Source organism: Mus pahari, chromosome X (assembly GCF_900095145.1).
Source record: "Mus pahari chromosome X, PAHARI_EIJ_v1.1, whole genome shotgun sequence".
NCBI lineage: Eukaryota > Metazoa > Chordata > Mammalia > Rodentia > Muridae > Mus > Mus pahari.
The window spans coordinates 28,271,903-28,283,866 of NC_034613.1; positions in this window are offsets into that span (position 1 = coordinate 28,271,903).

An 11,964-nucleotide genomic window follows, 5' to 3' on the forward strand; every position below is an offset into this window, starting at 1 on the left:
TACAGTGCTTGCTATCATCCCCATTACATAACTATCTCAAGACCAGCCTGAGACTCATGAGACTTTTTCTTTTCTTTCTTTTTTTTTTGTTAATTTTAATTTTACTTATTCACTTTACATCCCACTCACTGCAGCTCTCCCAGTCACCCCCACCCACAACCCTTCCCTGATCCCTTCTCCCCTGAGAGTGTGGGCCCCCTGGTTATCTTCCTACCCTGGCACTTCAAGTCTGGGAGGCTAGACACTTCCTCTCCCATTAAGGCCAGACAAGGCAGTCCAGCTAGAAGAACATATCACAGGTACAGGCAATAGCTTTTGGGATAGCTTCTGTTCCAGTTGTTCAGGACCCACATGAAGACCAAGCTGCACATCTGCTACATATGAATGAGGAGGCCTAGGTCCAGCCTGTGTATGATCTTTGGTTGGTGGTTCAAACTCTGAGAGCCCCCAAGGGTCCAGGTTAGTTGACTCTGTTGGTCTTCCTTTGGAATTCTTATCCCTTCAGGGACTGGAATCTTTCCTCCTGTTCTTCCATAAGAGTCCCCAAGCTCAGTCCACTATTTGGCTGTGGGTGTCTGTGTCTGTCTTAGCTGCTGGGTGGAGCCTCTCTGAGGACAACTTGCACCTACCTGTATGGCTCAGGAGTCTGATGAAGGTGAACTAATGAGGCATTTTTAAAGAAAAAAAACGTAAGGAGCAAAGAAAGGAAAGAAGGAAGGAAGGAAAGAAAAATGAGTTGAGTGATGGATTGGTTACCTAGCATATATAAGGCCATGGGTTCAAGTCCCAATAAAGAGAAAAGAACTGATAATCCAAGTGCACTGTCATTACACCTGTAATTCCCTATAGAGAGGCCCAACATGGATGATTTTGAGTTGGTTGGTTTGGACAATATAATGAGAACTTCCCTCCCTCTCAAAACAACAACAACAACAACAAAGGAAGTAGGAAACAGCATAAAACAAAAAGGCTGAGCACATTGGCACACAACTATAATGTCAGTTACTCCGGAATCCTGAAGCATGGGGATCATGAGTTTAAGGCTTGCCTGGGTAACATGGATCCTGTCTTAAACCCAGTAAAATAAAATGATGGGAAACCTCCATCTACTTGGACCCGATCTTCTTTATTCTAACAGATCTATGGAGTAGTAGAGAAAACTCAGAATTCTTGGCCAATTAAGCCTCAGAGGGAATGGTGGTCTGTGTTGAACTGCACAATTCTGTGTCCAACTGGACAGTCTATGATTCAAAGGAGATACAATACACTTAAGCCAAAGGCTCCCTTTCTAAGCCAAGTCTTCCACCCAGAATGGCTGCATAGCTTTCTCCCTAGAGAATTGGATTGGGCCATCTTTAAAGAAAGCCCGTCCTAGTTGTAGTTGTTCCAGAAGCCTCCAGTAAATTCAAAGCTGTCAGTTTCTGGTTCCTCTCCTCTGGGATCCTTCCTGGCTCCATTGAGTTTCCCAGGGCCAAATATGATTCCCTAGAAAGTTCTCTCCGAAGCCCTTGGTCCTGGGAAGGAAGGTTCTACGCCCCAGTGTAGGGGAATGCCAGGGCCAGGAAGCNNGAGTAGGTGGGTTGGTGAGCAGGGGTAGTGGGGAGGGGATAGGGGAGTTTCAGAGGGGAAACCAGGAAAGGGGATAACATTTGAAATGTAAATAAAGAAAATACTAATAAAAAAAAAGAGTAAGTTCTCAGTAACAAAATGAAAGTTGTGGAAAAGGAGAGAAGCACCTTAAGTCCACAGACTCCCCGAAGCTGAAACATTACCTTTTTTTTTAATAATTTATTTTTTATTCACTTTACATCCTAAACACAGTCTCTGTACCTCCTCGCCTCCAAATCCCACCCTGGCAAATCCCTCCCTCCCCCCTGACTACCCCCCTTATTCAGAGAAGGGGAAGCCTCCCTTGGGTACCACCCAACCCTGGAACCTGTAGTCCCAGAAGGAACATTACCTTCTTATGTTTTGATTTCTTTAGGCCCAGGAAGGATGGAGGAAGGACAGGAAGGGAGGATGCTTGTCTGTGACCATCTCAAGGTGTAATATGGACCCTGGTACCCTATGTACCTTGGTGTCTCCAAACTTCCTTTTACTCTCCAGATTTTTGCTTACCAATTTTCTTTCCTATGCCAATCTATATTTACAGATTAGGCACTTTTGTTTCCTTTCCACTTAAACACATATATTTACCAGTAAATGCCATTGGTGCATTGAAAAGCACTTAAAAACACTTTGCTCCATTTGATTGACATGTAGGCTCTCCACCCCTAAATTGTGCTTCATTGCAAATACTACCTACCTTCTTGGAAGTAAGTACCAGCAATATCTAAAGGTCTAAAGTTCAGCAAAATTAAGCCACCAAAATAGCCTGTTTTGCTGTAAATTCAGTGATTCTATAAATACAATTCCTGTGGCTTCTTTTGAAAGTTACAGATTTATATAGCTGTATTCAATAATCACAAGAAGAGGTAAAGTAAGATCACGTCCCCATTTGGGCCACTGGCATTGACACATTGAGCATGTGAAGCAGAATAGCCAAAGAAGATCTAGATTTAATATTTATGTATGTATACACATACTTATGTGACCTAAAAGCAAGGAAACTATGAGGAGAAAAAAGGAGTGAATAGGAGAGTGTAGTGTGCTGGCTGTTATGTCAACTTGACACAAGATAGGAAGTTTAGGCTCTCTCCTCTCTCTAGAGAGCCTAAACTGAGAAAATACAGCCATAAAATCAGGCTGTAGGTAGGTCTGTGGGGCATTTTCTTAATTAGTGGATGATGTAAGGGAGCCCAGTCAATTACTTACCTTGGTAGTGTCTGTGGGTGCAACAACCACTGGGTTCTATAGGAGAGTAGGCTGAGCAAATCATGGAAAGCAAGCCATTAAGCAATACTCCATGGCTTCTGCTCTAGGTTTTGGCCCTCACTGATGTTAATGATGAACAGTGATATGAAACAGAGCAAAATAAGCCCTTCTATCTCCAAGTTGCTTTTGGTCATGGTGTTTCACCATAACAACCATGCTCACTAAGACAGTAGGGAAGAAAGATAAATACCACATTTTCACTAATATGTGGAATCTATCTTTCATACAAAAGGAGACTATTGAGAAAACAGGCAATCAGTGGGTACAAGTAGTATGGCTAGAGATGATAATGAAGTGAATATAATCAAGATACAGTAGTACATATGAGAGTACACTAACGAAGTCCACTATTGGTGAGTTAACTACAAAAGACTATTGCAAATATAAAAATAGAAAGAAAAACAAGAAGAAAAAGGAAAAGGAGGCACAAGGAGACAGAAGCCCTCTGCTTTGGGATCTAGGATGTGTTTCTTGCTGATGTAGAGTTAAAGAGTTTCAACACAAGGAAATAAGAATGGATTGATTTGCATTCTTTTACACGCTAACCACCAGTTGAGCCAGCACCATTTGTTGAAAATGCTGTCTTTTTTTCCACTAGTTTTAACTCCTTTGTCAAAGATCAAGTGACCATAGGTGTATGGATTCATTTCTGGGTCTTCAATTCTATTCCATTGATCTACCTGTTTATCGTTGCACCAGTCACAAATGGGTGGAACTAGAAAATATCATCCTGAGTGAGGTAACCCGATTACAAAAGAACACACATGGTATGTACCAAAACCTTGGAATACTCAAAATACAATTCACAGACCATGTGAAGCTCAAAAAGAAGGAAGACTAAAGTGTGGATGCTTTGCTTCTTCTTAGAATGGGGAACAAAATACTCACAGGAGGAAATATGGAGACAAAGTGTAGAGCAGAGACTGAGGAAAGACCATCCAGAGACTGCCCCACTTGGGGATCCATCCCATATATAGTTACCAAACCCAGACACTATTCTGGATGCCAATAAGTGTTTGCTGACAGGAGACTGATATAGCTGTCTCCTGAGAGTCTCTGCCAGAGCCTGACAAATGCAGAAGTGGATGCTCACAGTCATCCATTGAATTGAGCACAGGGTCCCCAATGAAGGAACTAGATTAAGGACCCAAGGAGCTGAAGGAGTTTTCAGCCCCACAGGAGGAACAACAATATGAACCAATCAGTGCCCCTAGAGTTCCCAGGGACTAAACTACCAACAAAAGAGTACACATGGGAGGATCCATGGCTCCAGCTGCATATGTAGCAGAGGATGGCCTAGTTGGTCATTAATGGGAGGGGAGGCCCTTGGCCTTGTAAAGGCTCAATGCCCCAGTGTAAGAGAATGCCAGGACAAGGAAGCGGGAGTGGGTGTGTTGGTGAGCAGGCGGAGTGGGGAGAGGATAGGGAGGTTTTGGAGAGGAAACCAGAAAAGGGGATAACGTTTGAAATGTAAATAAATGAAATATCTAATAATAATTTTAAAAAGAGTTTCAACACAAGTGACCAAAGTAAGACTGGCATGAAGATTGCCTGCAGACACAATACTCGTTCTTCTGAATGATATGGAAAACAAAAGTATCAAAACATTCAATAAGCTATGCTGGAGCAAAACATATGTGACCTTTGACTTTTGACCTTATCAGCATTCTTCTCTCATCCATAAATCTTAATAATTACAGGTACCTCCTAATCTAACTTGGGATTTCATCTACAAAAGGATGTTTTTAGAAAAGATTTATTTATTGTTATATGTAAGTACACTGTAGCTGTCTTCAGACACACTAGAAGAGGGCATCAGATCTCTTTATGGGTGGTTATGAGCCACCATGTGGGTTGCTGAGATTTGAACTCAGGACCTTCGGAAGAGGAGTCAGTGCTCTTTACTGCTAAGTCATTTCTCCAGCCCCAAAAGGACGTTTTTATGGAAGAAATAAATAATCTAATAATTTTTACTTAATTTTAAAACATTGCCTAATTTTTAAGCGTTTTGGATTTTTTGTTGTTTTTGTTTTGCTTTGTCATTGAGCATGGTTAGTTTCAATTGCATCCTTTGATTAAGAGGATTTCAAACACCCCAAATAAAAAGAAAACTCTGTATCTATTGTTCAAGACAATTAGACATGACTGTCTCTCCTAAGAAGCCTAGATGAGTATGTATTAACTCATCTTTAGTCAATGCGCCCCAACTTTCTTCATACTGACTCATCCACAATATTTTTTTCTGCACAGGTCAAGGGTTCTGGGCTTACCCTAATGAAACATCCTAAAAAAAAATTACTACTCGCTGGGCAGTGGTGGCACACGCCTTTAATCCTAGCACTTGGGAGGCAGAGGCAGGCGGATTTCTGAGTTTGAGTCCAGCCTGGTCTACAGAGTGAGTTCCAGGACAGCCAGGGCTATACAGAGAAACCCTGTCTCAAAAAACTCAAAAAAAAAAAAGTTACTACTCCAACTCTTTTTTTTCATTAATTTATTTATTCACTTACATCCCAATAGAAGTCCTCCCTCCTCCTTTTCTCCAAGTCCCACCCTCACCACCCCTCCCCTCATTACTCCCTTTCCTTCTCCTCAGAGAAGACCCACATGGATACTGAGTGGCACATCTAAGTTCATCCTGTCACACTGAGACCAGACAAGGCAGACCAGGGAAGAGATCCAAGGGCAGAGTTAGAGAAGCCACATGAAGACCAAGCTACTCATCTGTTACAAATATATAGGGGACCTACATCCAGCCCCTACATGCTCTTTGGTTGGTGGTCAGTCTCTGTGAGTCCCCATGGACTCAGGCTATGTAGGTCTTTTGGTATCCTTGACCTCTCTAGCTCCCTCAATCTCCTCGAGTGTGTGGGAACACACACACACACACACACACACACACACACACACACACTTTCACAAGATTCCCTAAGCTCTGCCTAGTGTTTGGCTGTGGGCCTCTGCATCTCCTTCCTTCAGCTGCTGGATGAAGCCTCTCAGAAGACAGTTATGCTAGGCTCCTGTCTGCAAGAATAGCAGAGGATCATTAACAGTGTCAGGGGCTGGCTCTCTCCCATGGGATGGATCTCAAATTGGGGCAGTCATTGGTTAGCCGTTTCCTCAATCTCTGCTTCATCTTTATCCTTACATATCTTGCAGGTAGGACAAATTTTGGTGTGTGGGTTAGTTGGTGTCCCCCTCCCTCCACTGGAAGTCCTGACTGACTACAGGAGGTGGCCATAACAGTCTCTATATCCACAGCTACTGGGAGTCTCAGCTAGTGTCACCCCCATAGACTCCTAGAAGCCCACGCCAGGTCTCCAGTTCATCCCAGAAACGCCCCCCCCAACCCTTCACTGAACAAGGGGAACAACTCCATTGCTGGTGCGAGGGCAAACTTATACAACCACTTTGGAAATCAATTTGTCAGTTTCTCAGAAAAATTGGGAATCATTCTACCTCAAGACCCAGACCCAGACACTCTCTCTCACACACACACACACACACACACACACACACACACACACACACACACACACGCTGCTCACAATAGTGTGCCCTCTACTGGAGGGGCGAAGAAACCTCATCATTACAGGTCTGGTACTGTGGCACTCTGAAATCAGTCCACTGAACTTTGGTTTCGAAAGTTCTACCACTCCTGGGCATATAGCAAAAAGATGATCCACCATCCTACAAGGACACTTGCTTGCTCAACTATGCTTATAGCGGCTTTATTCATAATAGCCAAAAACTGCAAAAAAGAAAAAAAAAAGGTAGATGTCCCTCAAGTAAATAGATGAAGAAAATGTGATACATTTACACAATGGAAGACTACTCGGCTATTAAAAATGAAAACATGGATTTTGCAAGCAAATGGATGGAACTAGAAAATATTTTCCTGGGTGAGATAACCTAGACCCAGAAAGATACACATAGTATATGTGTTCATGTATAAGCAGAAATTAGCAATAAAGTACAGGATAACCATGCTGCAAACCACAGATCTGAAGAAGCTAAGTAACAAGGAGGGCCCAAAAAAGGATGCTTGAACCTCACTCAGAAGGAGAAACAAAAGAGACACTGGAGGTGGATTAACGGAGGGAAGTGGGTGGGAGAGGGGTGGGAAGAGGATGGGGTGGGGATCAGAGATGTGGAGAGTGGCAGAGGGGCTGGGGCTGGGAGGAAGAACAGAAATCATGGGGACATCACTCGAGGTACGTTAAATTGAGTCTCAGTGGTGTTTGCAGCCATCACCATGTTACCACTGTTCTCTAAGGCCAGCGTTCTCGAAGGCCAGTGCCACCTCTCATTTGTCGAGCTGCAGCCAAAGGACAAGGGGGAAGCAAGGCGGTGCCCATACCATGGCTCCTACAAAGCAGAGTGCCTGCAAATCCACTGGTGGTAAAGCACCTAAAAAACAACTGACTACAAAAGCTGCTCACAGGGCTGGAGAGATGCCCCAGTGGTTAAGAGCACTGACTGCTGCTGTTCCAGAGGTCCTGAGTTCAATTCCCAACAACCACATGGTAGCTCACAAACATCTGTAGTGGGATCTGATGCCCTCTTCTGGTGTGTCTGAAGACAGTTACAGTGTACTCATATACATAAAATAAATAAAGTCTTAAACACACACACACACACACAGGGATCTGATGCCCTCTTCTGGTGTGTCTGAAGACAGTTACAGTGTACTCATATACATAAAATAAATAAAGTCTTAAACACACACACACACACACACACACACACACACACACGCCGCTCACAACAGTGCGCCCTCTACTGGAGGGGCAAAGAAACCTCATCATTACAGGCCTGGTACTGTGGCACTCTGAAATCTGTCCACTGAACATAGGTTTCGCAACTTCCCCTTTCAGTGTCTGGTGTGAAAAATTGGGACAAGTGAGGCCTATCTGGTCGGACCTTTTGAAGATATCACCTGTGTGCTATCTGTGCCAAACGTGTAACAATTATGCCAAAAGATATATCCAGCTAGCATGCAGAATACACAGAGAACGTACTTAAGAGTCCTCTACGAAGGGAAACACTTCATTCTCAAAATTTTTTTTCTTCTTCTTCCTATTATCACTGTTATATAGTGTTTCTTGGAATCAAAAGGTACCTAAGTATATGATTGAGAATGGAAACATGAGGGCAGAATCAGGTATAGGCTGCTTCTTCACGTTCATTTGTGTGTACTTTTAATATAAACGCAAGACATAAAGCATCTATGCAAGTAAACTGTTTCACGTTTCAACAGTTCAAATTGATAACAATTATAAATAAACCTGTTAAAATTTGCTGGACAATGCCAGCGTTTGGATTTTTAATTGGATATTTTCTTTATTTACATTTCAAATCTTATCTCCTTTCCTCATATCCCCCCCCCAAACCCCCTGTCTCATCCCCCTCTCCCTACTCACCAACCCACCCACTCCTGCTGCTGCCGCAGATGGACTTTTCTGGGGTCCCTGATCTGCGGGGAATGGGTCTCTGGTTGCAGGTGAGCAAGGATTTGGTGGATGAGGGGTGACAAACAGACACGGACACAAGAGAGTGTGGTATCTGAATGCGAATTCTCAAACTGAGCATCAAAATAGGGAAGTAAGTACACAAAACAGAGGAATGCAAACCTGGAAGGGCTGGCAGGAACCAACTGGGATAACATTCAATGTTAACAACTGGGATCTCCACTTAAAGTTAGTAGCTGGGGGCAAGGACTCCATGCCCTTGCCATAGTTTCTATAGTCCCTAGGCCATTATAATGCTAGTGTATGGGTGAAACTCAGCTACCTATGGTTCTAAGTATCTACCCTGGTTCCTCTTTAGATCACAAACTTCCTTCTTCCTAGAGAGTGATAAATTCCTATGTAGGGCAGTCACTAGCTGCTTAGACCCAAGGGTCAGCTCAAGAACTGACTGCCCAGGATCTGATATGGCTATGTATTAAAGGAAAGCACATGGATCTGTTTTCCAACTAAAGCAAGGACATTGGAGCATTCGTTATACAAAATGCCACCATTCCAGGAGACTGAGTTTCCTTGAACTTTTTGCCTCAGGACAGTGCCCAGGTTTTGGGGGCCTGTTGGTGTCACTACTGGAAAGAATGTAGCAGTTCCCCCTGGTTTTTTTATTTTTTTTAGATGAAGAAGCGCTGCTTCCCTATCCTGGCATTCCCCTACACTGGGGCCTTCACAAGGCCAAGGGCCTCCCCTCCCATTAATGACCAACTAGGCCACCCTCTGCTACATATGCAGCTGGAGCCAAGGGTCCCTCCTTGTGTACTCTTGGGTTGATGGTTTAGTCCCTGGGAGCTCTGGGGGATCTGGTTGCTTGATACTGTTGTTCTTCCTATGGGTTGCAAACCCCTTTGGCTCCTTCAGTCCTTTTTCTAACTCTTCTATTGGGGATGCTGGTTGGCTAAGAGCATCCACCTCTGTATTTGTCAGTCTCTGGCAGAGCCTCTCAGGAGACTGCCCCCTTTCCCCCTCCCCCTCCTCTCTTCCTCCCAAGACCCTCCCATCCTCTATCTCCCATGAGTATTTCGTTCTTGCTTCTAAGAAGCACTGAAGCACCCACACATTGGTCTTCTGTCTTCTTGAGCTTCATATGGTCTGAGAATTCAAACTTGGGTATCCCAAACTTTTGGGTTAATATCCACTTATCAGTGAGTATATACCATGTGTGTTCTTTTGTGTCTGGGTTACCTCACACAGGATGATATTTTCTAGTTCCATCCATTTCCCTAAGAATTTTATAAATTCATTGATTTTAATAGCTGAGTAGTACTCCATTGTGTAAATGTACCACCTTTTCTGTATCCATTCCTCTGTTGAAGGATATCTGGGTTCTTTCCAGCTTCTGGCTATTATAAATAAGGCTGTTATGAACATGGTGGAGCATGTGTCCTTATTACCAGTTGGAACATCTTCTGGGTATATGCCCAGGAGTGGTATAGCTGGGTCCTCAGCTACATGTCCAATTTTCTGAGGAACCACCAGACTGATTTCCAGAGGGGTTGTACCATCTTGCAATCCCACCATCAATAGAGGAGTCCACATCCTTGCCAGCATCTGCTGTCACCTGAATTTTTGATCTTAGCCATTCTGACTGGTGTGAGGTGGAATCTCAGGGTTGTTTTGATGGGTAATTCTTATTGAGGGCAACTAAATTGTGTTTGTAGCATTTCTGTCATACAGTATATTTCCTCCTTTCACTGTACTTTTCTAACTGAGTTGTCCTGCATGCAAGTAAATGTTTTTAACGTTGTCTGTCTTCTGTGCTGTGGTTCACTATTAAAATACATCAAACTAAAAAAAAAAAATTGCATTTCTGATCATTAAAGCATCGGCCTTTCTACACCAACAGTGAGCACGTACACTGTGAACATCTCAAAGGCAGTGCAGAGAGCTGGCATTCCAAAGCTTATCTTGAGGAACATAATAGTCACCTGGTCATTGGGCCTTGAATTGAAATTTATGTGGGAATGAACTGCCATTTAATGGATCAATTTGCAGTCTAAAAGCTCATCTAAGAAACTGTCATATCTAGATGTATAAGAATTCTATATGTTTTACTTGGGTTAAATGCAGCTACAAAGTATTCTGGGTAAACTGTAGCTGGTAATGGATAAGATTGTAGGAGATTGGATAGCCTGGCTTGCCTTTTGCAGAACTAGAGAGAAGGACTTAGTAAGACATTTTAAAGCAGCAGTGCTCAAGACAGGGCAGGAATCTCAGGGAACTAAACATTGGTCCTTGTACATCACCATCCTCAAATTCGGCGTTGATATCATTAACCCCTAGCATTTAAAATGTCACTGTATTTGGAGACAAATCCTTAAAAATAAAGCCATCAGGGTGGGTCTTAATCCAATCCAACTAATGTCTTCTCTGTGTGAAGACAAAGAACCATGTAAGTACAAAGCAAAAAAAGAGAAAGAGAGAAACAGAGACAGAGAGACAGAGAGAGACAGAGACAGAGAAAGACCCCTCAGGAGGAATTCAAACATGCTGGAATCTTGATCTTGGACTTCTAACTTTCAGAAATGTGGGAAAATAAGCTTTTGTTGTTAAATCCATTCAGTCTGTGGAATGTTGTTATGACAAGACTAACATACTAATGTCCTTCCCTGAATATGACGCATCTTCCAGAATTTTGGGATGTCCCATCAGATGCACGACTGCGAAAGGCAGAGCCTCTCCAGCAGTAGTAGTAGTAGTAGCAGCAGCAGCAGCAGCAGCAGAAGCAGAAGCAGAAGCAGAAGCAGAAGCAGAAGCAGATGTGTAAAGAGTAAGTTTCTAGTTCAACACTGATAAGGCAAGCTGGTTAAAGGGAAAGTCCAGTGGTGGACACTGCAGTGGTGTCATGAATGGACTAGGTTCCCGTTATCTTTTTCACCTTTCTGGCAAAAGGCCTTACAGAAGGATTGACTTTGGATCATGGTTTCAGAGGTGTCCATCCATCAGTCTAGGGAAGACATGGCCAAGCACTTCAGTTGTATCAGGATGAGTCAGAAAAGAAACAGGAATGCCTCCCCCTTTATGACATCCAGGCCTCTAGCCCATAGAATACTGCCACCCATATCCATGGGGCACTAACTTCCCTCATTTAATCCTCTCTGGAAACATCCTTAAAAATCATACATAACAGTCTCCCAGGCTCCCCGGTGATTCTAAATCAAGGCAAGCTGACAGTTAAGAGTGTGAACACAGACTGTTCCTGTAGTGGGTTGGTCATTTTTCTTACATAAACTTGATCTTGGTTTCCTAACCCCCATAGGGATTCTGTGAACTACCACGAATCTTTAAATGTATTCCCTTTCTTCCTAAATCTATTAGTGATGGGGTCCAGCCCCTACTGCTTTGCTGAAGGTCTGCATCTTGGGGGGGACCACATTAGAAATACAAGTCAGGGCATTCGGAACAGGATGGGTGATAACTCTAGGGTTCCCAGGACTTGGGTTATATACTGGAAAGGATGACAGCCAAATCATGCCAATATAACTTTTTAAAGTTTTTGCTTCCTACCTTCCTTTTGTTCTCTTTCTCTCTCTCTCTCTCTCTCTCTCTCTCTCTCTCTCTCTCTCTCTCT